Source organism: Primulina tabacum, chromosome 14 (genome assembly GCF_025594145.1).
Source record: "Primulina tabacum isolate GXHZ01 chromosome 14, ASM2559414v2, whole genome shotgun sequence".
Taxonomy (NCBI): domain Eukaryota; kingdom Viridiplantae; phylum Streptophyta; class Magnoliopsida; order Lamiales; family Gesneriaceae; genus Primulina; species Primulina tabacum.
Window position 1 is genome coordinate 14046905 of NC_134563.1, and position 23675 is coordinate 14070579.

Here is a 23675-nt window from a genome sequence, read left to right on the forward strand (position 1 = left end):
ACATCAGTTTCGAAGACAAATGCATAGGTAAAACTGTGGGTAAGGGTAAGCTTATCCATGATAATTTTACTATCAAAGATGTTTTACAAGTTAAGAATTTGAAGTATAACTTGATTAGCATTAGTCAGTTATGCGACAATAAATTTTCAGTTCAGTTCGACAAACACACTTGCTCAGTTAGAGACTCAACTGATAAGGTCATCCTAACTGACAATCATTGTGGAAACACCTACAAAGTCAGTTGCACTGATCAACCTTATACACCAGTTTGTTTTATAGCTTCCAAATTTTCTAATAACTGGTTGTGGCACAAGAGGTAGAACCATCTAAACTTTAAATCTATTGCCTATCTGATTAAACATGATCTTGTAACTGGTTTGCCAAAAATAGATTTTTCAAAAGATAAAATTTGTTCAGCATGTCAGTTTAGTAAGCAAGTAAGATCTTCATTTAAAAACAAGGGTTGTAAATCATCTTCCCGATGCTTAGAACTGCTACATATCGATCTTTTTGGTCTTATACAAGTTATGAGCTTAGGATGAATGAAATACACCTTAGTATTCGTGGATATTTTTTCAAGATTTACTTGGGTTATCTTTCTTAAATCCAAAGAATAAACTGCTGCACAACTGATTAAGCTTTACAAAAGACAATTAAACGAAAAATCAGTTGGGATTGATCGAATAAGATCTAATCTATGGACTGAATTCATTAATCAAAATCTTTCACAATTTTTAGAAAATACTTGGATCAAGCATGAGTTCTCAGCAGCAAGAACTCCTCAGCAAAATGGTGTAGCTGAGAGAAGAAATCGGACTCTTAAAGAAGCTGCTAGAACAATGCTTGCTGATTCTGTTATTTCTCAGAGGTTTTGGGCAGAAGCAGTAAACACAACATGTTACACTCTGAACAGATCAATGATTAATAAGAATCACTTGAAAACACCGTATGAGATCTGGCATGGACGCAAAAGCGTGGTTTTTTATTTCAAAATATTTGGTTGCAGATGTTTTATTCTTGATAATGACAAAAATCATTTAAAAGCTTTTGATGCTAAATCTGCAGAGGTAATATTTCTTGGGTATTCATCAGTTAGTAAAGCTTACAGAGTTTTTAACAAATGCACTTTAAATATAGAAGAGTCTATTCATGTTGTATTTGATGAATCTGTGCTAACTGATAAGCCAACTGATTCAGTTGAGCTAATTGATCGCTTTACAGATATTAGTTTGGAGGATAATAATGAAGAAGAGAATCACAGTAATCGAAATATCTTTCAAACACCAAAACCAGAAGTGCTGGATCAATCAGTTGAATAAGAAATTGTTACAGATAATTAGTTGGTGGAGCAAATTCATAAAACTCAGTTACCAACTGATACAGCAGCAACTGAAACTGAAGAAATATTCAGTTTCCAACCGAAGTAGTTGTTGAGATGGATGCAACAAATGCTGAGTACATATGGAAGAAATCTCATCCACAAGAATTTGTAATAGGTAATCCATCTGATCCGGTACGAACTCGGAATCAAATGTTTAATTTATTTATTCATTCAGCTTTCGTTTCCCAACTGAAACCTAAGAAAACTGATGAAGCTCTTGCTGATCCTGACTGGATAAATGTCATGCAAAAAGAGCTAAATCAGTTTACCCATAACAATGTCTGGAACTTAGTTCCAATACCAGTTTCTAAAACCATTATAGGTACAAAGTGGGTATACAGAAACAAACTTAACGAAGATGGTTCAGTTGTGTGCAACAAAGAGAAGCTTGTAGCACAAGGATATAGGCAAGAAGAAGGAATAGATTATGATAAAACTTATTCACCAGTTGCAAGACTGGAAACAATCAGAATGTTCCTTGCTTATACCCCATTCAAGAACTTTAAAGTCTACCAGATGGACGTGAAGAGTGCATTTCTAAACGGTCAACTGCAGGAAGAAGTATATGTTGAACAACCACAAGGTTTTGTTAATCACTCTCTTCCTAATCATGTTTATCATTTGAACAAAGTCTTATATGGTTTTAAACAAGCTCCAAGAGTTTGGTTGTAACGCCCCAAAAATTTTAAGGTCTACGCAAACCACATGCATATAAATTATTAAATTTCTTGTGTATTTTAATTAACTATTTTAATTTCATGAATTAATTATTTTGTACATATTTGCATGTTTAAAACATATTTTTCGAGATGGTTGCATTAAAATATATTTTTAAAGTTTATTCGAGTTGCGATCGAGGAAAGAAGACCGATGGCTGAATAAGAGAAAATAATCTTATTAAATAATTGTTTTTTTTAATTATTTAAAATAAGGTTGATGTTTGAATGATTTATTTTGAGTGACTAAATGATTAATTGTGTAATTTTATTTGATTTCATAATTTAAAATGATTTTCAGACGAATATCGGTAGTTGGACAGAACGGAGGACCGGAGACGATTAAGGTGTTAAAGATTTAAAAGATAAAATTTTATTTTTAGTTAAGAAAATAATTATTTTAAATAATTTAAGAATTATGGAATTTTTAAGGTCAAATTTAAAATAATTTGTGGGACCAAGGAATTTTATGTATTTTATAATGGAATTTTTGGAAATATATATTTTAAATCTTTTAATTTAAGCCTATTGATTTTATTAATTTTAATGGGCCTAATTTATTAATTAAATAAAATTAGTGTTGATTAAGCCCATTAATTAAAAAGTTAAAAAGCCTTTTTGTTTTTTTTATTTATTAAAACTAAACCCACACAAGCACACACCTAAACACCTACACACACAAACACACCGAAACACACACTAAGTTACGTGAAAGTGAATTGAAAATTTAGGAACAACGGCCGTTTATTCTTTGCAAATCAAGAGAAGTTTTCGATTTTTTTTCTACTTCGTTCTTCGTTTTTCTTCCTCGTTCTTCCTTCCAATAATGATCACCCGACTCCCGTGCATCTAAAGGTAGATTTTTGGTGGGGTTTTGACAAGAGAAAAGGGTAGAAAAAAATAGAAATCGTCCTCCGTTCGTCACCGACTTTCACCGCTACAGTATTCGGATTTCGAGCGTTTTAAACGCAAAGGCACGCCATAAATCTCTTTTTTCTCATCTATCACACCATATTACATGTTTTAATTATGTTTGCATCGAAAATATATTGGCCTTTTAATTATTTTCGTTTTTATGCCATAGCATGTCAAAAACTCATGTTTTTATGTTCTAAAACTTCTGTTAATGATGCATAAAGGGGCTGCCATCATAGGGTTATGAGAAGGGATGAATTTGGGAGGGTTTAAGGTCCTAAACAAGTTGACATAAGGGCTAGACACGGGGTAGGAAAGGGTTGCTCGAAAATTGAGTCCTTGTGTACAAAGACTCTTCGACGAGGACTCTACGAGGGCCAAGGTTTCTAGCTGTTGTGAGGGTGTGTTAAGGGAACAAAAAGGGACTGTAGGATGGTTCGAAGGGGGCTGTGTTATGCTAAGGGTGAAGGCTACACGATCGCGAGAGGGCGGAGGGCCGCACATGGCTAAGGAGTCGCGGCTGGAGGCTGCAGCTTCTGGGCATGGGAAGCTCGGTCCAGCAGGTTCCTTAGGGTTTAGTCAGGGTCCTAGGAGGGTCAACTAAGGTCTGGACATGTGGCTAAGGGGCTGGTGTCGAGGTTAGCTTAGGATCAAACCAAATATGGGCTAGGGTTTGTGCAGAAATTTTCAGTAGGTATCATAGGCTGTCCAAGGGCTTTAATTGGCTTGTGTTGGCTTGGAAATATTTTATTTAGGTGTTATTAAGCTTTGGTTCAAATTGGGTAAAGTTTGGTTAAGTTTCGGCTTCATACGAGTCAAAATCGGGAAGTACGTCTAAGTTTAAAAAAAAAACGAATTGGGAAACGCCTAATTTAACCTTTATAAAATTATGGAAAATTAGGTTTAAGCTTAAATAATTATTAGAAGTCTAAGTTTTTAATTTGGGAATTTTATATTAAGGTTTGGTTTAATTCGGAATTAAAACGCAGTAATACGTCTTATTTAAAGATTAATTTAAAAGTCCTCGATTTAGGCTAAATAAAAATATGAAAAAATTCATGTAGGCTTAAATAATTATTTGGGACATGTTAGAGTCAATGGAATTAAGAAAATGTCAAAAACGGGGAATTTTACGTCCAGGGGTAAAACGGCCTTTTTACACCTAAAAAAATTAGTAAACGTCATGGCAGTGCCCTAAATGCAGTTTTTATGATATTATGATTATTTTTAAATGTTTATGAAATGTTCGTGATTAATTTATGATTTTTAAATATCTAAAGGATTTTTATGATTAAAGGAAGACATTTAAAATATATGTTGCATGCTTGGTTTCAAAAAATGAAAAACGTAATGATATTCATGATTTTTCTAAAGTGATGTGAATGAAAAATGTTGAAGGATGAGAAATAGTTGTGACTAATTCGTTAATGTTGGCGACGTCGTGAGGGTTATGGTCCCAGTGGGAGCCCGACGATCGTGTTTCCATCATTGCGAATATGTGGTAACGGATATTTGGCAACGGTTTTGTGGTAACGGAAGAATGGGAATATCGTGAGGGGAAAAGGCCCCAAAGGGAGCCCATTTATGGGAAAAGGCCCCAGAGGGAGTCCCGACGATCGTATTTCTATTCGAATCATGATAGGCCAGGGCCCAGTTGACCGGTGAGAGTGTTGCTGGTGTCCCCCGCCGCCCAGTACTATGGTTTTATGTAGATGGATCCATCGACCCTCATGAGCATGATCAGGAAAGTCACAATTAACGATCTGAATTCAACAAAAGAAAAGAGAAAAAGAAAAGGAAAATGTTCATGATCATGTTAAAGGTTTTATGTCATGTCATGTTGAGGAAAAATGAAAAAGTTAAGGTTTATGATTGCATGTCATGAAAAAGTATTTTACGAAAATGTTTATGTTTAAAGTTTTATGCATCATGAAAATGTTTACGAAAATATTTATGTTTATGCATCTTCATGAAAACGATATTTTAAGTACAAATATTTTTCACCGTTAGATATTGACTGTATTACGTATTACTCGTTATAAAGATTATGGTGTGTTGAGTCTTTAGACTCACTAGGTGTGATGGATGCATGTGGTAATGAGGGAGGGACTTGATGAGTGATTTGACTGGACTGAAAGCGCACATAACCCGAGGACCAGCGCTACATTTTCCGCATTATGCTTTATGATTTATGTTAAAGATTTTTAAGTTATTTATGCATTTGAGAGATTTTTGAGAGGTTTAGTATGGGCTATTCTTTTCAGATTATTGCTTTTTAGGTTTGGTAAAATATGCGACGATTTCATTTTATGACTAGTGCTTTTCATGTGATAAAGGTACATGGCCGAAAATTGAGTGTTAAAAAAAACATTTCTAGTACTTTTAAAGAAATAAAAACGGCAGGACGTTTCATTGGTATTAAAATATTTCAAAATTCCTAACTAATCATGATTTTACTGTTAGATCAGTTGATAAGACTCTATTAAAATTTTCAAAGAATGATCATATTTTACTTGTGCAAATATATGTTGATGATATTATTTTTGGGTCTACTAACCTCAAATTATGTGATAGATTTGCCAAGTTAATGCAGGAAAAATTTGAGATGTAAGATGGGTGAACTGTTATTTTTCCTCGGTCTGCAAGTGAAGCAACTAGAAACTGGTACTTTTATCAGTCAGACCAAATATACAAAGGAATTGCTTAAGAAATTTGGCATGGAAACATGTTAAGCTGCATGTAATCCCATTAGTTCATCAATCAAACTACACTATGATCATGGGGGAATATGAGTTGAGACGACACTTTACAGAGGTTTAACAGGTTCATTATTGTACCTAACTGCTAGTTGTCTTGATATTTATTTACAGTTTGTAAGTGTGCTAGATTTCAGGAAGATCCTAAGCAATCACATTTTTCTGCTGCCAAACGTAACTTAAAATATCTTAAAGGCACACAAAATGTGGGCTTATGGTATACTAAGGATTCTTGTTTCAATTTTGTTGGATATTCAGATGCAGATTATGCAGGATGTAAGCTAGATCGTAAAAGTACCAGTGGATCATGTTAGTTTATAGGAGACATACTGATTTCATGGTTCAGCAAGAAGCAAACATCTATAGCTGTTAGAGTAGGTGCACATCGAGCCAAGTGTTGGCCGAGTGTTCATAATGAAACTCTATTTATAAACAATCTTTATTTTAATAATATTTGAAATATTATTGGCACATCTTTATCTGAATACCCATGCTAGTTGCATAGATAAAGCCCTTCAATATACAAATAGTAGAAAGAATATGAGATGCTCATATGATGAGTATCATGAAACTCATATTTGGAATACTGTATATTCTAAACAGTTCCTAGTCGATTCAGCCGCCGCTAAGAAAGATATAGGCCGCTCGAGTTTGAGACTAGTATCTGCGATGTGAGTACCATGTTTCATTGATAGGGGACATTGTGATGTCCGAGCATGCAGATAGATGCTCCTTGTAGAGTGCACTGAACAACCCTCCATAAAGGACTTTCCAAGTGGTTCTCACTTATCGAGTGGAAACGTCCTAGTTTATGGTTGTACACCATTAAACCTTATGACCCGGGACAACATTGAGACTCAATGTGCTAGAATTACACTTTGACTTGTTTACCGACTCTCATGGGGTCATCAGGTGGCAAGGTTGGGTGTTCTGTCGAAACATATAGGAGTCGATGCATTGTAGTCCGGGATTCACCGCATACCTTCGGGTATGGATATCCTATGTGATTTCATATGTATGTAGTTTGAAATCTCTGATCAAAGTATGATGGTAATTATGAAAGGGGTTTCATAGATTACACCATCGATGCAACTACGACATGACACATAGTATCGATTCATTGACAACTCTCGATATACCAATGGTTGTCGAATCGGTCGGGATATATGAGTTGAAGGGACCGTACTGTACGCTAACCATAATTGAATGGTTCTTGCAGACACTATCATTTAATACCTAGGGAATCATGTAAGCGATGCTGCTAGGTGTTTAACGTGATTGGTTGGGTACTATCAAACTTGAGTTCTGACATTCTTGTTATCAAGGAGTTGATAAGTAAGAATGGAGCAATTGGGGTATGATTGTATAAGGACATGTTTAGTCTAAATCACATGGAGATGTGAACCCACGGCTAGTTGTATCAATGAACCATTGAGGGGCACACAAGTACTAGCTTTCTAGATCCCGTTGAGAAGTAAAATATAGTTCAATGTGTTGAACGGCTTATAAATGAGTTTATAGACGTAAGCAAAAATAGAAGTATGACTTCTATGAGGGAAACATAATTTTAATTTATGAATGTGTTCCTAAATTAAAAGTTGGCCAAATAAATAATGTATTTGAAAATTGTTATTTTCATAAACATTATTATGGACTAAATTAAAATTAATTCAAGTGTTGAGTTAATTTAACACTAATGGGCCTAGTAGAGTCCAAATAATTAAATTAATTCAAGTTTTGAATTAATTAAATAACATCGGGCCTTGTAGAGCCCAATTAGAAATAATTATTAAACTAGTGGACTTGAGTAAAATAAAGTAAATTTTAAATGGACTCAAATATGTTTGGGACATTTAAATAAAAGTCCATGGGCCTTGTAATTGTTACAAGCCCAAATCAAAAAAGGCATGCAAGGGAGGTGAAAGGCTGGAGACATTTTTTTCCACAAAACAATGCATGGCATGCTCATGCATTGAATAACTTTTCTAGCACCAAGAAAAACTTTCCCCTTCCCTCAAAAAGACACTAAGTTGGCCGAAATTCCTCTCTTCATTTTCTCTCAATTTTTGTTCTTCAATTGTTGGAGAAACAATTCTCTTCTCAAAGAAAAATCCTCATATTTTTCTAGTGCAAAATATGAGGGGATCTTCCTAGTTGGTGGTGGGCTTGATTTTTGAACAAGGAATGTTCAAAGGAAGCTTGTAGAAGTTCATCCTTTCAAGAGCCAAGTTGGTTACAACTTGGTTGGAGCCATCATCAATCCATTGTGATTGATAGGTATATTTCTAAACACACTATGAATGTCATATTTTTGTGTTTTTTTGTATTTGCTACACACTAGTATTGAGGTGCTCGAAATTTTATGCTAGAAAATATGATTTCGAAAATTTTGTTGCTTCCGTTGCGAATTCGGGCACCTAAAATCGATTCCTTTCAATTGGTATCAAGAGCTAAGGGTAGTAGTTTTTGTAGCATATACATAATATTCTATTGAGATCGATTTCTAACCGCTTGAGATATATTTTGCAACCAAAATCAAGGCAACTTTGTGGCATATTTCGGGCAGCAACTTGCTGCCCATTTCGGGCAGGCCAAGAGGGGCTGCCCGAAACGGACAGCAAGGGCAGCCCAAGGGGCTGCCCGAACAGCCCCCCTTCGAAAATAAAAAAAAAATATTTTTGCATGTTGATCGGAATCTGGCGACGGAGCTCTGGCGACGGCGATGACGACTAGGGTTTTCAAAAGGTGTTTTGAAATATCAAAGTGTCATGGGCCTTGAGTTGTTGGGCAATTGGATGGCTAACATATTTGTGAAATTTAAATGGGCCTAAATGTTTTTGGTGAAAAATGATTTTTTGGGCCCTTAAGTTTAAATTTACAAAAGTTGCAAATATTTTCTCATGAAATAAATAATTGAAGTTGGACTTTAATTATTTATAGTAAATGGTGATTTACAAGAAATTCGGTTACAAATAAATTAATTGGAAAGTAGACAAAGGAGTTTGTATACTTTGTTAATTTAGTTTATAATCGTGGCAGTTAGTGATTGGATCAAGATATATAATATTGGATCAATTAATTATTGTGATAATTAATTGATGGTGTATGATATGTGATATTATGCATGAAGGATGATCAAAAGCCCAAGCCCAATTTGCTAGATGTATGCTAGGATATTTTGTGTTGAATGATTGTAAAAATTATCAATTTATAAAGTGTGCTTGGTTTATGGCCCGTTCCCACCCCCATGAGATGTATCCCTATTTGCCATGGATATTTATTTTTAAATATTAGTATAGTGGATGATCAAGATTGGAAGATGATGGCCATGATGAATATGAAGATCGAAGACATGTAAATATTGGAAGCTAATGTAATAGTTGCATTTGCATCCCATGCATTTCCCTAGGATTGGATCTAGGCCCGTGTTTAGCTCACACGGGCCATTAGTATTGGGGCGATTGATCATCCTTGTTTTGTTTACTGTATATAATATATGCATGATATGTTATAAATAATGAGTACGTGCGTTATTATTATGATAATAATAAAGTTGCATGAATCCGACAAACATACGATCAAACATGGCGAGCTTTTAAATAAAATTAATGATGAGACCTTTCAAAATGAAAAAACCCTCATTTTGAATAAAATTCAAAATTAATATCAAGCCCGAAAATGGGAATTATAAATTTGTTTATAATTTACATGCCTTCCATCGACAATGGGTGCATGATGAACGCTACCCGTGCTCGGGGCTCGGCTCATATTATTGGGGGGGCCCTGGGTGCCGGAAAGCTGTGACATCCATTGACATGGTGATGTGAACTACGTGGAACTCCCATGATTTCGGCTCATATTATTGAGGGAACTCATGGCGACCGTCCATTAAGGTCATCGATGGGTAAGGCTTGACACGTGAAGATGAACGACGTCATATTATTGGGTCCTAATCAAACGTGAGACAAAAGTTTACGTAGAGGGTTGCATGGAGATGCAATTGGAAACTACCTTTTAGGAATTGTGATTGACTGATATTATTCGGGATCATAATTCGCTAATTGGACCTTGCGTACCTACTGAGGAAAGGAGTTTCCCGTTTTCACTAGAGGGTAGTGAAAGATGTCAAAACAGTGGAAGTAAAAATTTATAAAGTAAAAGTCCATACTTTATATCTTACTAAATATTTTAAAATAGTCATTAACTTTTATCTGTTTACTTTTCAGTACAATTTATTGACAATGTATTCGATTCGCAATCCGCTATCTACAATACTCGACAAACACGTTTTAACCGGACCTAATTACCTCACTTGGCTAAGAAACCTAAAGATCGTCTTGAACTCGGAAAAGATTGCATATACACTGACTGAGTCGCCCCCTGTTGAGGCTCCGACTAGCTGCACTACTGAGGAATTGCAGACCTACAAGGATTGGTGTGACCATGACTTGAAGGCCAGGTGTTATATGCAGGCTTCTATGAATGATGAGCTGCAGAGGCGTTTTGAGGATGCAAAGAATGCTGCTGACATTCATTTGCATCTCAAGGAGCTCTTTGGTGAGCAAACACGGCCTCTTAGGCATGCTACCGTCAAGTAGCTGATCACTTTGCGCATGCGAGATGGGGCCTCGGTTCATGAGCATGGCCTGAAGTTGATTGGGCTCGTGGACAAGCACGTTGGCATGGATCTGATGTTGCCTTCGGAGTTGACCACCGACGTGTTGTTGTTATCGCTGCCTAGCTCATTTGATCCTTTTGTGGTGAACTTCAACATGAACAAGATGGAGCCGACCCTTGAGGAGTTGGTGAACATGCTTGTGACCTTTGAGTCCACTATCAAGAAAGAGAAGCTGGTTCTTTATGTGGGTTCTTCATCTGGTACGAAGATTGATCCACATGGGAAGGGAAAGAAGCGTTCTTTCCAACGTCCCAAGAAGAACGTGCCCTTGAAGAGGCAGACTCCGGGTCCCGTTGTGGCACCCACACCAGTGAAGGCTGACAAGACTGTTGACATCACTGCAAGAAGCCTGGACATTGGAGGCGTAACTGCAGGGAATATCTTTCCTAGAAGAGTTCTGGAAACGGTATGTTCTAAATTGAAGTAAACATTTCAATTAACTCTACTTCTTGGGTATCAGATACCGGTTGTGGCTCACATCTCTGTAATGATTTACAGGTGATGGGAAGAAGTAGGAAGCTTAGGGAAGGTGTGACCTTCTTGAGGATGGGCAATGGAGCAAGAGTTGCTGCCAAGGCTGTTGAAGATGTTTACTTATTGTAGAGCAATAGTTTTAAGTTAATTTTATGAGATGTTTTGTTTGTACCTAATTTTATGAAAAACATTATTTCCATTTCTATGCTGACAAAAATGGATATTCTTGTTTATTTAGCAAAGGTGTTTGCAACATTTACAGGAATGAATGTTTGATTGGTACTTGTGAACTTGAAAACGATATCTATAACTTAAAATTGAAAGATATTCCACTAAATGTCCATTCAAAGGCAGACACCATATGAGATATGGATGGGTATGCCTCCCAAATATCTTATCTTAGAATATGGGGGTGCCCTGCTTATGTTAAGCAGGTAGTGGGAGATAAATTGGATAGTCGATCCATTTTATGTTACTTTGTGGGATATCCAAAGAATTCGGTTGGATACTACTTCTATCATCCCCAAGAAACAAAAGTGTTTGTTTCTAGGAATGCAACCTTTTTTTGGAAAAGGAATTTCTATTGGATAGAAAAGGGGAGATGATAGAACTCGAAGAGGTTCGAGAGACACCCACAATTATAGAACTCACACCCGAAGAGCCAAGAGAGGAGATACAAGCTCCTAGAAGATTCGAGAGAGTCTCGAGACCACCTATGAGGTATGGTCTGCTTCTTGAAGAGGGTCATGATGAGCCTAACCATGGATGTGATCCAAGGACCTTCAAGGAAGCGTTATCTGATGCCGATTCATCCAAGTGGCTTGAAGCGATGGAATCTGAGATGAATTCCATGCATTCGAACCAAGTGTGGAATCTCGTGGATCCACCTGAGGGAATTGTTCCCATAGGGTGTAAATGGATTTACAAGAGGAAACTTGGAGCGGATGGGAAGGTATTGACCTTCAAGGCGCGATTGGTGGCAAAAGGATATAATCAAAGACAATGAGTTGACTTTGAGGAAACCTTTTCTTCAGTTGCAATTTTCAAGTCCATTAGGATATTGCTAGCCAAAGCTGCATGGTATGACTATGAGATATGGTAGATGGATGTCAAGACAGCCTTTCTTAATGGGGATATTAAGGAAGAGATTTACATGTCTCAACCCGAAGGGTTTATATCTGTCGGAAGTGAGCATATGGTATGCAAACTTCAGAGATCTATTTATGATCTAAAGCAGGCATCTAGGAGTTGGAACCTTAGATTCGATAGTACAATCAAAGAGTTTGGTTTTACTAAGAATCCTGAAGAACCCTGTGTGTATGAGAAGGTCAGTGGGAGTGTTGTGACATTCTCGGTGCTGTATGTTGATGACATTCTACTCATTGGGAATGATGTAGGAATGTTGCAATCAACTAAGATATGGTTAGCGAGTAAGTTCTGGATGCAGGACTTGGGTGAAGCATCTTTTGTATTGGGAATACAGATCTATAAAGATAGATCAAGAAGATTGCTTGGTCTCACCCAGTCCACATACATTGATTCCATCGTGAAGAGGTTCTCGATGGATGAGTCCAAGAGAGAACATCTACCAATGTGTCATGGCGTGTCCCTATCCAAGTCTATGTCTTCCAAGACTGATGCAGAGATAGCGGCGATGACAAGCATTCCTTATGCATCTGCAATTGGTAGCGTCATGTATGGCATGATATCTACACGTCCTGACGTGGCTTTCGCACTAACTGTAGTGAGTAGATATCAATCGAACCCTGGTCTTCCACATTGAAAACCTGTGAAAGACATCGTCAAGTATTTGAGAAGGACCAATAAGTTGTTCTTGGTCTATGGGGGTGGAGAACTGAAATTGGAAGGCTATACCGACTCTAGCTTCTAAAGCGTTATCGATGACTTGAAGTCAACCTCTGGGTTTGTATTCATGCTCAATGGTGCTGCTGTCTCTTGGAAGGGTTCCAAGCAAGACAGTACTACGGATTCCAGCACAGAGGCTGAATACATTGCTGCATCAGAAGCAGAAAAAGGAGGCTGTTTGGATAAGGAATTTCGTCCAAGAGTTGGGCGTCATTCTTAATAGAGTTGCTCCTGTCCCGGTGTTGTGTGACAACACGGGAGCTATAGCTCAAGCAAAGGAGCCAAGGTCTCATCAGAAGTACTAAACATGTATTGAGAAAGTACCTCATCCTCCGAGAGATTGTGGAAAGAGGAGATGTCTTGATTGACAAAGTCGGTCCCGCAGATAATGTTGCTGATTCGCTAACTAAGCTTTTACCTGGACCATTATTCGAGAAGCATCGTGAATCGATGGGTTTGAAGCATATGGGTAGTTGGCTCTAGTTCAAGTGGGAGATTGTTAGAGTAGGTGCACGTCGAGCCAAGTGTTGGCCGAGTGTTCACAATGAAACTCTATGTATAAACAATCATTATTTTAATAATATTTGAAATTATTATTGGCACATCTTTATCTGAATACCCAAGTTAGTTGCATAGATAGCACTTGAATATACAAATAGTAGAAAGAATATGAGATGCTCTTATGATGAGTATCATGAAACTCATATTTGGAATACTGTATATTCTAAACAGTTCCTAGACGATTCAGCCGCCGCTAAGAAGGATATAGGCCGCTCGAGTTCGAGATTAGTATCTGCGATGTGAGTACCATGTTTCATTGGTAGGGGACATTGTGATGTCTGAGCATGCAGATAGGTTCTCCTTGTAGAGTGCACTGAACAACCCTCCATAAAGGAGTTTCCAAATTGTTCTCACTTATCGTGTGGAAACATCCTAGTTTATGGTTGTACACCATTAGTCCTTATGACCCGGGACAACATTGAGACTTTATGTGCTAAAATTATACTTTGACTTGTTTACCGACTCTCATGGGGTCATCAGGTGGCAAGGTTGGGTGTTCTGTCGAAACATATAGGAGTCGATGCATTGTAGTCGGGGATTCACCGCTTACCTTCGGGTATGGATATCCTATGTGATTTCATGTGTATGTAGTTTGAAATCTCTAATCAGAGTATGATGATAATTATGAAAGGGGTTTCATAGATTACACCATCGATGCAACTACGACATGACACATAGTATCGATTCATTGACAACTCTCGATATACCAATGGTTGTCGAATCGGTCGGGATATATGAGTTGAAGGGACCGTACTGTACGCTAACCATAATTGAATGGTTCTTGCAGACTACAACATATACTTGTAAAGACTGAATCAGAACCGATTCTGGATCAGAGGTATATGATCAGAGGAGGGCTGAGACAGATTGTATAGATCGTATCCTAATATGTTTGATAATCAGATATGCCGCCTAGAAGAATACCACAACCAGCTGCAGGTCAAGTGCCGGAACAGGGTAGTACGTCAGGTACTCAGATGGACGTTACTGCGACACCGATGGAGACTTTGTTGAAGAGATTTAATCATTCCATCCACCTACCTTGAAGGGCACAGAAAATGCAGTGGATTGCGAAAGCTGGTTGGATGATAAAGAGATGTTATTTGAATCACTTGCCTATACAGATGAACGTATAGTGAAGTTGGTTGGGCATCAATTGCAAGAAGTGGCCAAGAGTTGGTGGCTAACGGCGAAATGAGCCTTAGAACATCGAGGTATTGATATTATTTGGAAAGTCTTTAAAGATGAATTTTATCAACGTTTCTTTCCAGTGTCGTATCGAAAAGACAAAGGGGCCGAGTTCGCCAACTTGAGACAGGGGCAATGGAACATAGAGGAGTATGTTGCCAAATTCTTGTCCTTACTTCGATTTGCACCTCACGTAGCAGGGAATGATGAGGCAGTGGCTGATCAATTCATAAATGGTTTGAATCCGGATATTTTCACTTTAGTGAACACGGGGCGACCCAACACTTTTTCTGAGGCGCTGAATCGAGCGAAGGGAGCAGAGGCTGGCTTGATTAGGCAGCGAGGAGCTTCCTATAGTGTTCAGGGTCAGAGACCGCCACCGTTCGCCACACAATTTCCACCACCTTCTCCTCGATTTGATAGTGGAATCAGTGGTAGTGGGCAGAAAGATTCTTTGAAGGTTAAGGGTAAGCAGTTCAAGAGAGCAGGGAGCAGTTCATCGAGCTCCAGTGGGTCAAGACAGAGAGGTCCTGGCCAGAGTACAGATGTGACAGGTGTATATTGTACTACTTGTGGAGGCCGACATGCCACAGAGCAGTGTCAGGGAGTGATGGGTAGATGTAACATATGTAAGCAACAGGGACATTTCACCAGAGTTTGTCCCCAGAGAGGTGCCCAGAGATTTCAGAGTGCAGGGTCATCAGCATCAGTGACTCAGCCTGAGAGGCAAGCTTCGTCTGTCCATTCCTTCCAGCCCATGCCTACATAGTCCCAGCCTAGAGCCAGAGGTGGCCAGACAGTGAGCCAACCTCCCAGACAACAAGCTTAGGTGTTTGCATTGACGGAAGAGCAAGCCCAAGGTGCACCAGACGATGTGATTGCAGGTAACTGTTTTCTTTGCGGTTATCCTGCATATGTATTGATAGATACAGGTGCATCACATACATTCATATCAGAACGTTTTGCATTGACGCATGCATTGCCTGTAGAGTCATTGTCTACTGTAGTGTCTATTTCTTCTCCGTTGGGAAGTGGTCTGATATCTGTGACTTCAGTTAGACATTGCTTACTGCAGTTTGAAGGGCATGAGATCGATTTAGAATGTGTTGTACTTGGTTTATCTGATTTTGACAATGTCGGGATTGACATGTTGACTAAGTACAGAGCTACCGTAGGCTGTTTTCACAAGATTGTCAGATTCAGACCTGAAATGACAGAGGAGTGGAAATTCTATGGTAAGGGTTCCAGATCTCGGATTCCCTTAGTATCTGCTCTGGCTATGAGTAGATTGTTGCAGCAAGGAGCAGAAGGGTTCCTTATTTATTTAGTAGATTTACTGAAATCGAGCCCGACATTGGCAGATTTGCCAGTAGTACGGGAGTTTGCAGATGTATTTCCTGACGAGATTCCAGGGTTACCTCCAGCCCGAGAGGTAGATTTTAGTATTGATCTTATTCCAGGTACCGCTCCTATATCTCGAGCTCCGTATAGGATGGCGCCTATAGAGTTGAAGGAATTGAAAGCACAACTAGAAGATCTTCTAGCCAAGGGATATATCAGACCCAGTCTATCTCCTTGGAGTGCACCAGTGCTATTTGTGCGCAAGAAAGACGGTTCTATGAGATTGTGTATAGATTACAGGCAGCTGAACAAGGCAACGATAAAGAACAAATATCCTTTGCCTCGTATCGACGACTTATTTGATCAGTTGCAGGGGTCATCTATCTATTCCAAGATCGATATGAGTTCTGGATATCACCAGCTGCGAGTACGAGATATTGATATACCAAAGACAGCATTCCGAACTAGGTATGGACATTACGAATTTATTGTCATGCCTTTCGGTTTAACGAATGCTCCAGCGGTGTTTATGGGACTAATGAACCGTGTCTTTCAGAGATATTTAGATGGGTTTGTGATTGTTTTTATTGATGATATTCTGGTGTATTCAAAGAATTTGAATGAGCATGCCAATCATTGGAGAATTGTGTTGCAAACATTGAGAAATGAAAGATTGTATGCGAAACTGTCAAAGTGTGAGTTTTGGCTGAGACAGGTTGTCTTCTTGGGTCATATCATATCTGGAGATGGTATTTCTGTGGATCCAAGTAAAGTGGAAGCTGTGATCAGTTGGCCGAGACCGACTTCTGTGCCAGAGATACGCAGTTTCATGGGTCTAGCAGGGTACTATAGAAAATTAATCAAAGATTTCTCCAGTATTGCGAAGCCGATTACCCAGTTAACGCAAAAGAATACACCATTTGTGTGGTCGGAGGATTGCGAGTCTAGCTTCCTAGAGTTGAAGAAGAGGCTGACCAGTGCACCTGTCTTGATGATTCCTTCGGGTACTGGCGATTTCGTTGTATATTGTGATGCATCTCACAGAGGGCTGGGATGTGTTCTTATGCAGCGAGGTCATGTGATCGCATATGCCTCTAGACAGCTGAAGCCACACGAGAGTCGATACCCCATTCATGATCTTGAATTGGCGGCTATCGTATTTGCCTTGAAGATCTGGCGTCATTATCTTTATGGTGAGAAATTTGAAATTTAATCTGACCATAAAAGCCTGAAGTATCTGTTTTCTCAGTCAGAGTTGAACATGAGGCAGCGTAGATGGCTTGATCTACTGAAAGATTTTGATTGCGAGATCAAGTACTATCCAGGGAAGTCAAATGCAGCAGCAGATGCCTTGAGTCGAAAGGTTTGTGCCCTATCCTTATCGACGATAGGTGTTTCGAATTTAGTTGAAGATTGTTGTTTGTCTGGTTTAGCATTTGACACAGATAGTAGACCATTGAGACTTGCCACGATTCAAGTTGAGCCAGATTTGATCATGAAAATCAAAGAAGCTCAAAGAACAGATCAGAATATACAGAAGTCAATTCAGATGGTCAGATCAGGACATCAGTCTAAATATCAGGTACGTGATTTTGTCCTGTATGTGAATAACCGTATTGTAGTGCCAGATGTTTCAGAGTTGAAACAACAGATATTGTCAGCAGCGCACTGTAGTCGGTTCAGCATTCACCCAGTTGGCAGAAAGATGTACAACGACTTGAAAACACAGTTCTGGTGGAAACAGATGAAATCAGATATTGCCGAATATGTGTCTAAGTGCTTAAATTGCCAACAGGTGAAGGCCGAAAGAAAGAAGCCCGGAGGTTTACTTCAGAGTTTGGCTATTCCTGAATGGAAATGGGATCACATTTCCATGGATTTCGTGACGAAATTACCTCGATCATCCCGGGGCTGTGATGCGATTTGGGTCATTATTGACAGATTGACCAAATCAGCGTATTTTATTCCTTACAGAATGACATATCGACACGATTAGATGGCAGAATTGTATGTCAGAGAGGTAGTTAGATTACATGGTGTGCCGAAGTCTATCGTATCAGATCGTGATCCACGATTCACTTCTCACTTTTGGCACAGTCTGCAGCAGGCTTTAGGTACGACATTGCACCTGAGCACTGCTTATCATCCCCAGACAGACGGACAGTCAGAGCGGACTATCCAGACTTTAGAGGACATGTTGAGAGCTGTAGTGCTAGATTTCGGCACTAGTTGGCAAGATTCACTACCGTTGTGTGAATTCTCATACAACAACAGCTATCAAACGAGCATAGGGATGGCACCGTTTGAGGCGTTATATGGCAAGAAGTGCAGATCTCCTCTATATTGGGATGATATATCTGAAGTACCAGAACTTGGGCCTGATATGATTCGGGAAATGACTGAGAAGGTGAAGATCATTCAGAAGCGAATGAAGACGGCACAGGATAGGCAAGCCAAGTATGCCAATATCAGACGTAGACCACTAGTATTTGAACAAGGAGACAGAGTGTTTTTGAAGATTTCTCCTTTCAGAGGCGTTGTCAGATCTGGCAAACGCGGGAAGTTGTCTCCTAGATATATCGGTCCATACGAGATTCTTGAAAAGATTGGCGATCGAGCATATCGACTGGCTCTTCCTCCTTCTCTATCCGGGATACATGACGTTTTTCATGTATCGATGCCGCGTAGATACATGCCAGATTGTTCTCATGTCATTCGACCTGACGAAGCTGAGCTGGATCAGACATTGAGTTATGTGGAACAACCGATACAGATTCTTGATCGGAAAGAGAAACAGCTCAGAACGAAGACTATTCCACTAGTGAAAGTCCAGTGGAGTCGTCATGGCACCGAGGAAGCGACTTGGGAGACAGAAGCAGATATGAGACAGAAATATCCCGAGTTATTCTCGTGATGTGAGTATTATTCAGCTTTTGATTTTACTGCAGTTTTTACATACTTTGATTAATTGATTTCACGTTTGAGGACGAACTAATATCTAAGAGGGGGAGAAATGTAATGCCCTAGATTGTATGTGAATAAAATGAAAAGATGAAGTGTTGCTTGAAGAAAGGGACCGCACCCGCGCCTAGTGAAGCACTGCACCCGCGGTGCATGGACAGAAAAATTGGTCATTTTACAGTAGGGTCACCGCACCCGCGGTCCAAGAAAGAGTGCACCCGCGGTTGATGGACAAAGAGTTGGAAAGTATTTACAGAAATGACACCGCACCCGCGGTTCAAACGTAACCGCACCTGCGTTGATGTCACCGCACCCGCGGTTTTATATGTAGCGCACCCGTGGTCGTCGATTTTGGAAAGTGGATGAACCGCCGAAGCTTGAGCGCACCCGCGGTTCCTGAACTACCGCACCCGCGGTCATGCGTGTTACTTGAAAAATATGACACTTGCCCCTCAACATGCAAGATATATATAGTGTGTGTCTTCATTTCTCTCCTAGCACAGCTGAGACCACCGAGAGAAAGGGAAAAGTTCAAGGAAAGGGAAAGTTCTCTTCTTTTAAAGCTAGTTTGTACAAGAATTACACATCCAAACTTTAATTCAAACATAGAACCTTGCTCCTTTCTTTAAGGGCTACAAAAGGATGTAAGTTTGGGTAAGTTTTAACATGTTTTGAAGTATACATGTTGGAGAGATGCTGATATACTTGTGATAATATGTTCTTGAGATGATTGATATCGTGGAAATGCAACCGGATCGAAGAACGGATGTTGTATGCTATAGTTATTATTTTCCAGCATGTTTAGAGTTAACTTGTGCAGATTTTGAGTACTATCATATGCTTATGATGATGATTATGAGTTGAGACCTATGAATTATTGATATATGTGGGAGTTGGATTGACCGGTATTGAGAAATTACGTCGTTATGCCGTCAAATTGTACCGAGATCAAGTATTGAATTGGATATGTGTTGATTGAGATTAGAGATTGATAGAATATGTATCAACATTTCCATTTCAGATTTGATAGTGACAGATTCATCATCGAGACTTCGACATCGACAGACATTGTGCGACGAAAGTTATAACTCATGTTTTGTTTGGGGAAGACACAACTCAAATGAGATCCAGTTTGAGTTTCCCAACCAAATCACATACTAGAATTGTTGTTTATCTTTTGATGTGATTGTGATTTGTTTATAGATTTATATTCAAATCTCTTGATATGATGATGTCTTGTTTATAGATTTATATTCAAGCCTTTGAGATAGGAGAGTCATTGGCAGACTTGCCAAACTAGATGTTCGGTGGTATCGACGCTTCGGATCAGATTCACTTCGATTGTAGACATTCGATACAGATATGACCGAAGTCTAGGAATAAGACGTACAGTTACCCCGATTGGGAGGGTAGGTGACAGACAGTGACGTCTTATTCACATCGGGATCCCTAGAGTAGAGTCGATTCGAGTCAAGACATGATTTGATTTGAGTTGCATGTTTAGATAGATCGGTTTCATAGACTATGGAGCCATTGTTATTGTTAGAGTAGGTGCCCGTCGAGCCAAGTGTTGGCCGAGTGTTCACAATGAAACTCTATGTATAAGCAATCTTTATTTTAATAATATTTGAAATTATTGTTTTGGCAAATCTTTATCTGTATACCCATGCTAGTTGCATAGATAAAGCCCTTGAATATACATATAGTATAAAGAATATGAGATGCTCATACGATGAGTATCATGAAACTCATATTTGGAATACTGTATATTCTAAACAATTCCTAGTCGATTCAGCCGCCGCTAAGAAGGATATAGGCCGCTAGAGTTCGAGACTAGTATCTGCGATGTGAGTACCATGTTTCATTGGTAGGGGACATTGTGATGTCCGAGCATGCAGATAGGTGCTCCTGGTAGAGTGCACTGAACAACCCTCCACAAAGGACTTTCCAAGTGGTTCTCACTTATCGAGTGGAAACGTCCTAGTTTATAGGTTGTACACCATTAGTTCTTATGACCTGGGACAACATTGAGACTCTATGTGCTAGAATTACACTTTGACTTGTTTACCGACTCTCATGGGGTTATCAGGTGGCAAGGTTGGGTGTTCTGTCGAAACATATAGGAGTCGATGCATTGTAGTCGGGGATTCACCGCTTACCTTCGGGTATGGAAATCCTATGTGTTCTCATGTATATGTAGTTTGAAATCTCTGATCAGAGTATGGTGGTAATTAAGAAAGGGTTTCTTAGATTACACCATCGATGCAACTACGACATGACACATAGTATCGATTCATTGACAACTCTCGATAAACCAATGGTTGCCGAATCGATCGGGATATATGAGTTGAAGGGACCGTACTGTACGCTAACCATAATTGAATGGTTCTTGCAGGCACTATCATTTGATACCTAGGGAATCATATAAGCGATGCTGCTAGGCGTTTAACATGATTGGTTGGGTACTATCAGAATTGAGTTCTGACGTTCTTGTTATCAAGGTGTTGATAAGTAAGAATGGAGCAATTGGGGTATGCTCATATAAGGACATGTTTAGTCCGAATCACATAGAGATGTGAACCCACGGCTAGTTGTATCAATGAACCATTGAGGGCCACACAAGTACTAGCTTTCTAGATCCCGTTGAGAAGTGAAATAGTTCAATGTGTTGAACGGCTTATAAAGGAGTTTATAAGCGTGGGGAAAATTAGAAGTATGACTTCTATAAAGGAGAAATTAGTTCAATGTGTTGAACGACTTATAAATGAGTTTATAAGCGTAAAGAAAAATAGAAGTATGACTTCTATGAGAGAAATGTAAATTTTAATTTATGGAAGTGTTCCTAAATTAAAAGTTGGCCAAGTGAATAATGTATTTGAAAATTGTGATTTTCATAAACATTATTATGGACTAAATTAAATTAATTCAAGTGTTGAATTAATTAAACACTAGTGGACCTAGTAGAGTCCAAATAATTAAATTAATTCAAGTGTTGAATTAATTAAATTATATTGAGTCTTGTAGAGCTCAATTTAAATAAATTATTTAACTAGTGGACTTGAGTAAATTCAAGTAAAATTTAATTAGTCTCAAAATGTTTGAGATAATTAAATTAAGTCCATGGGTTTTTAATTTGTTAAAAACCATATAATATATATGCATGCATGGGAGGTGAAGGGTTGGAGACTACCTTTTTGGGTTATCAAGGCATGGCATGCAAAAAGGTGTTTTTACTTTTAGCTTTTTGCAAGACCAAGACAAGTCTTCCTCTCCCAATTTTTGAGATGCAAGGGCCGAAATATTCATGAGGATTCTCTCCGATTTTCTCTCAATTTTTGTTCTTCAATTTGTTGAGGAAACACTTCACTTCTCCTTGAAAAATCCTCTTAGTTTTCTAGTGCAAATTAAGAGGGGATCTACCTAGTTAGTGGTGGGCTTAATAGTTGAGCAAGGAGTGCTCAAAGGAAGCTTGAAGATAGTTACTACCATTGAAAAGCTAAGGTGTTTACACCTTAGTTGGAGCCATACATCAATCCTTGTGATTGATAGGTAAAATTCTAAACACACAATGAATGTCATTTTTGTGTTTTATTGTATTTGCTACACATTATAAGGGGTGGCCGAAAATTTTGATGAAAAATTTGATTTTTTTAAACTTTCGTTGCGCTTCCGGTCACCGTAACCGATCCCCTTTCAATTGGTATCAGAGCTATGGTTACGATTTTGTGTAGCAATTACAAGATATTATGTTGAGATCGATTTCTAACCGCATGAGAACAAAATTTTGCATCGAATCAAGGTCGGTTTCGGGGGAATTTTGGGCAGCAAGTTGCTGCCCATTTCGGGCAGCTTGGGCTGCCCGAGGGGCTGCCCGAACAGCCCCATGTTTTTAATAAAAAAAATAATTTTTTGGTAAGTTGGCCGGAATCCGGCGACGGAGCTCCGGCGACGGCGATGACGACTAGGGTTTCCAAAATTGTTTTGGATAATCAAAGTGTCATGGGCCTTGATGTTGTTGGGCCATTAGATGGCTAACATATTTGTGAATTTTAAATGGTCCAAAATGTTTTTGGTGAAAAATGAGTTTTTGGGCCCTTAAGTTTAAAATTACAAAAGTTGCAAATATTTTCTCATGAAATAAATATTTTAAGTTGGACTTTAAATATTTATAGTAAATGGTGATTTACAAGAAATTCGGTTATAAATAAATTAATTTGAAAGTAGACAAAGGTGTTTGTATACTTAGTTAATTTAGTTTATAATCGTGGCGGTTAGTGATTGGATCAAGATATATAATATTGGATCAATTAATTATTGTGATAATTAATTGATGGTGTATGATATGTGATATTATGCATGAAGGATGATCAAAAGCCCAAGCCCAATTTGCTAGGTGTATGCTAGGATATTTTGTGTTGAATGATTGTAATAATTATCAATTTATAAAGTGGGCTTGGTTTATGGCCCGTTCCCACCCCATGAGATGTATCCCTATTTGCCATGGATATTTATTTGTAAATATTAGTATAGTAGATGATCAAGATTGGAAGATGGTGGCCATGATGATTATGAAGATCGAAGACATGTAATTATTGGAAGCTTATGTAATAGTTGCATTTGCATCCCGTGCATTTCCCTAGGATTGGACCTAGGCCCGTGTTTAGCTCACACGGTCCGTTAGTATTGGGGCGATTGATCATCCTTGTTTTGTTTACTGTTTATAATATATGCATGATATGTTATAAATAATGAGTATGTGCGTTATTATTATGATAATAACAAAGTTGCATGAATCTGGCAAACATACGATCAAACATCGCGAGCTTTTAAATAAAATT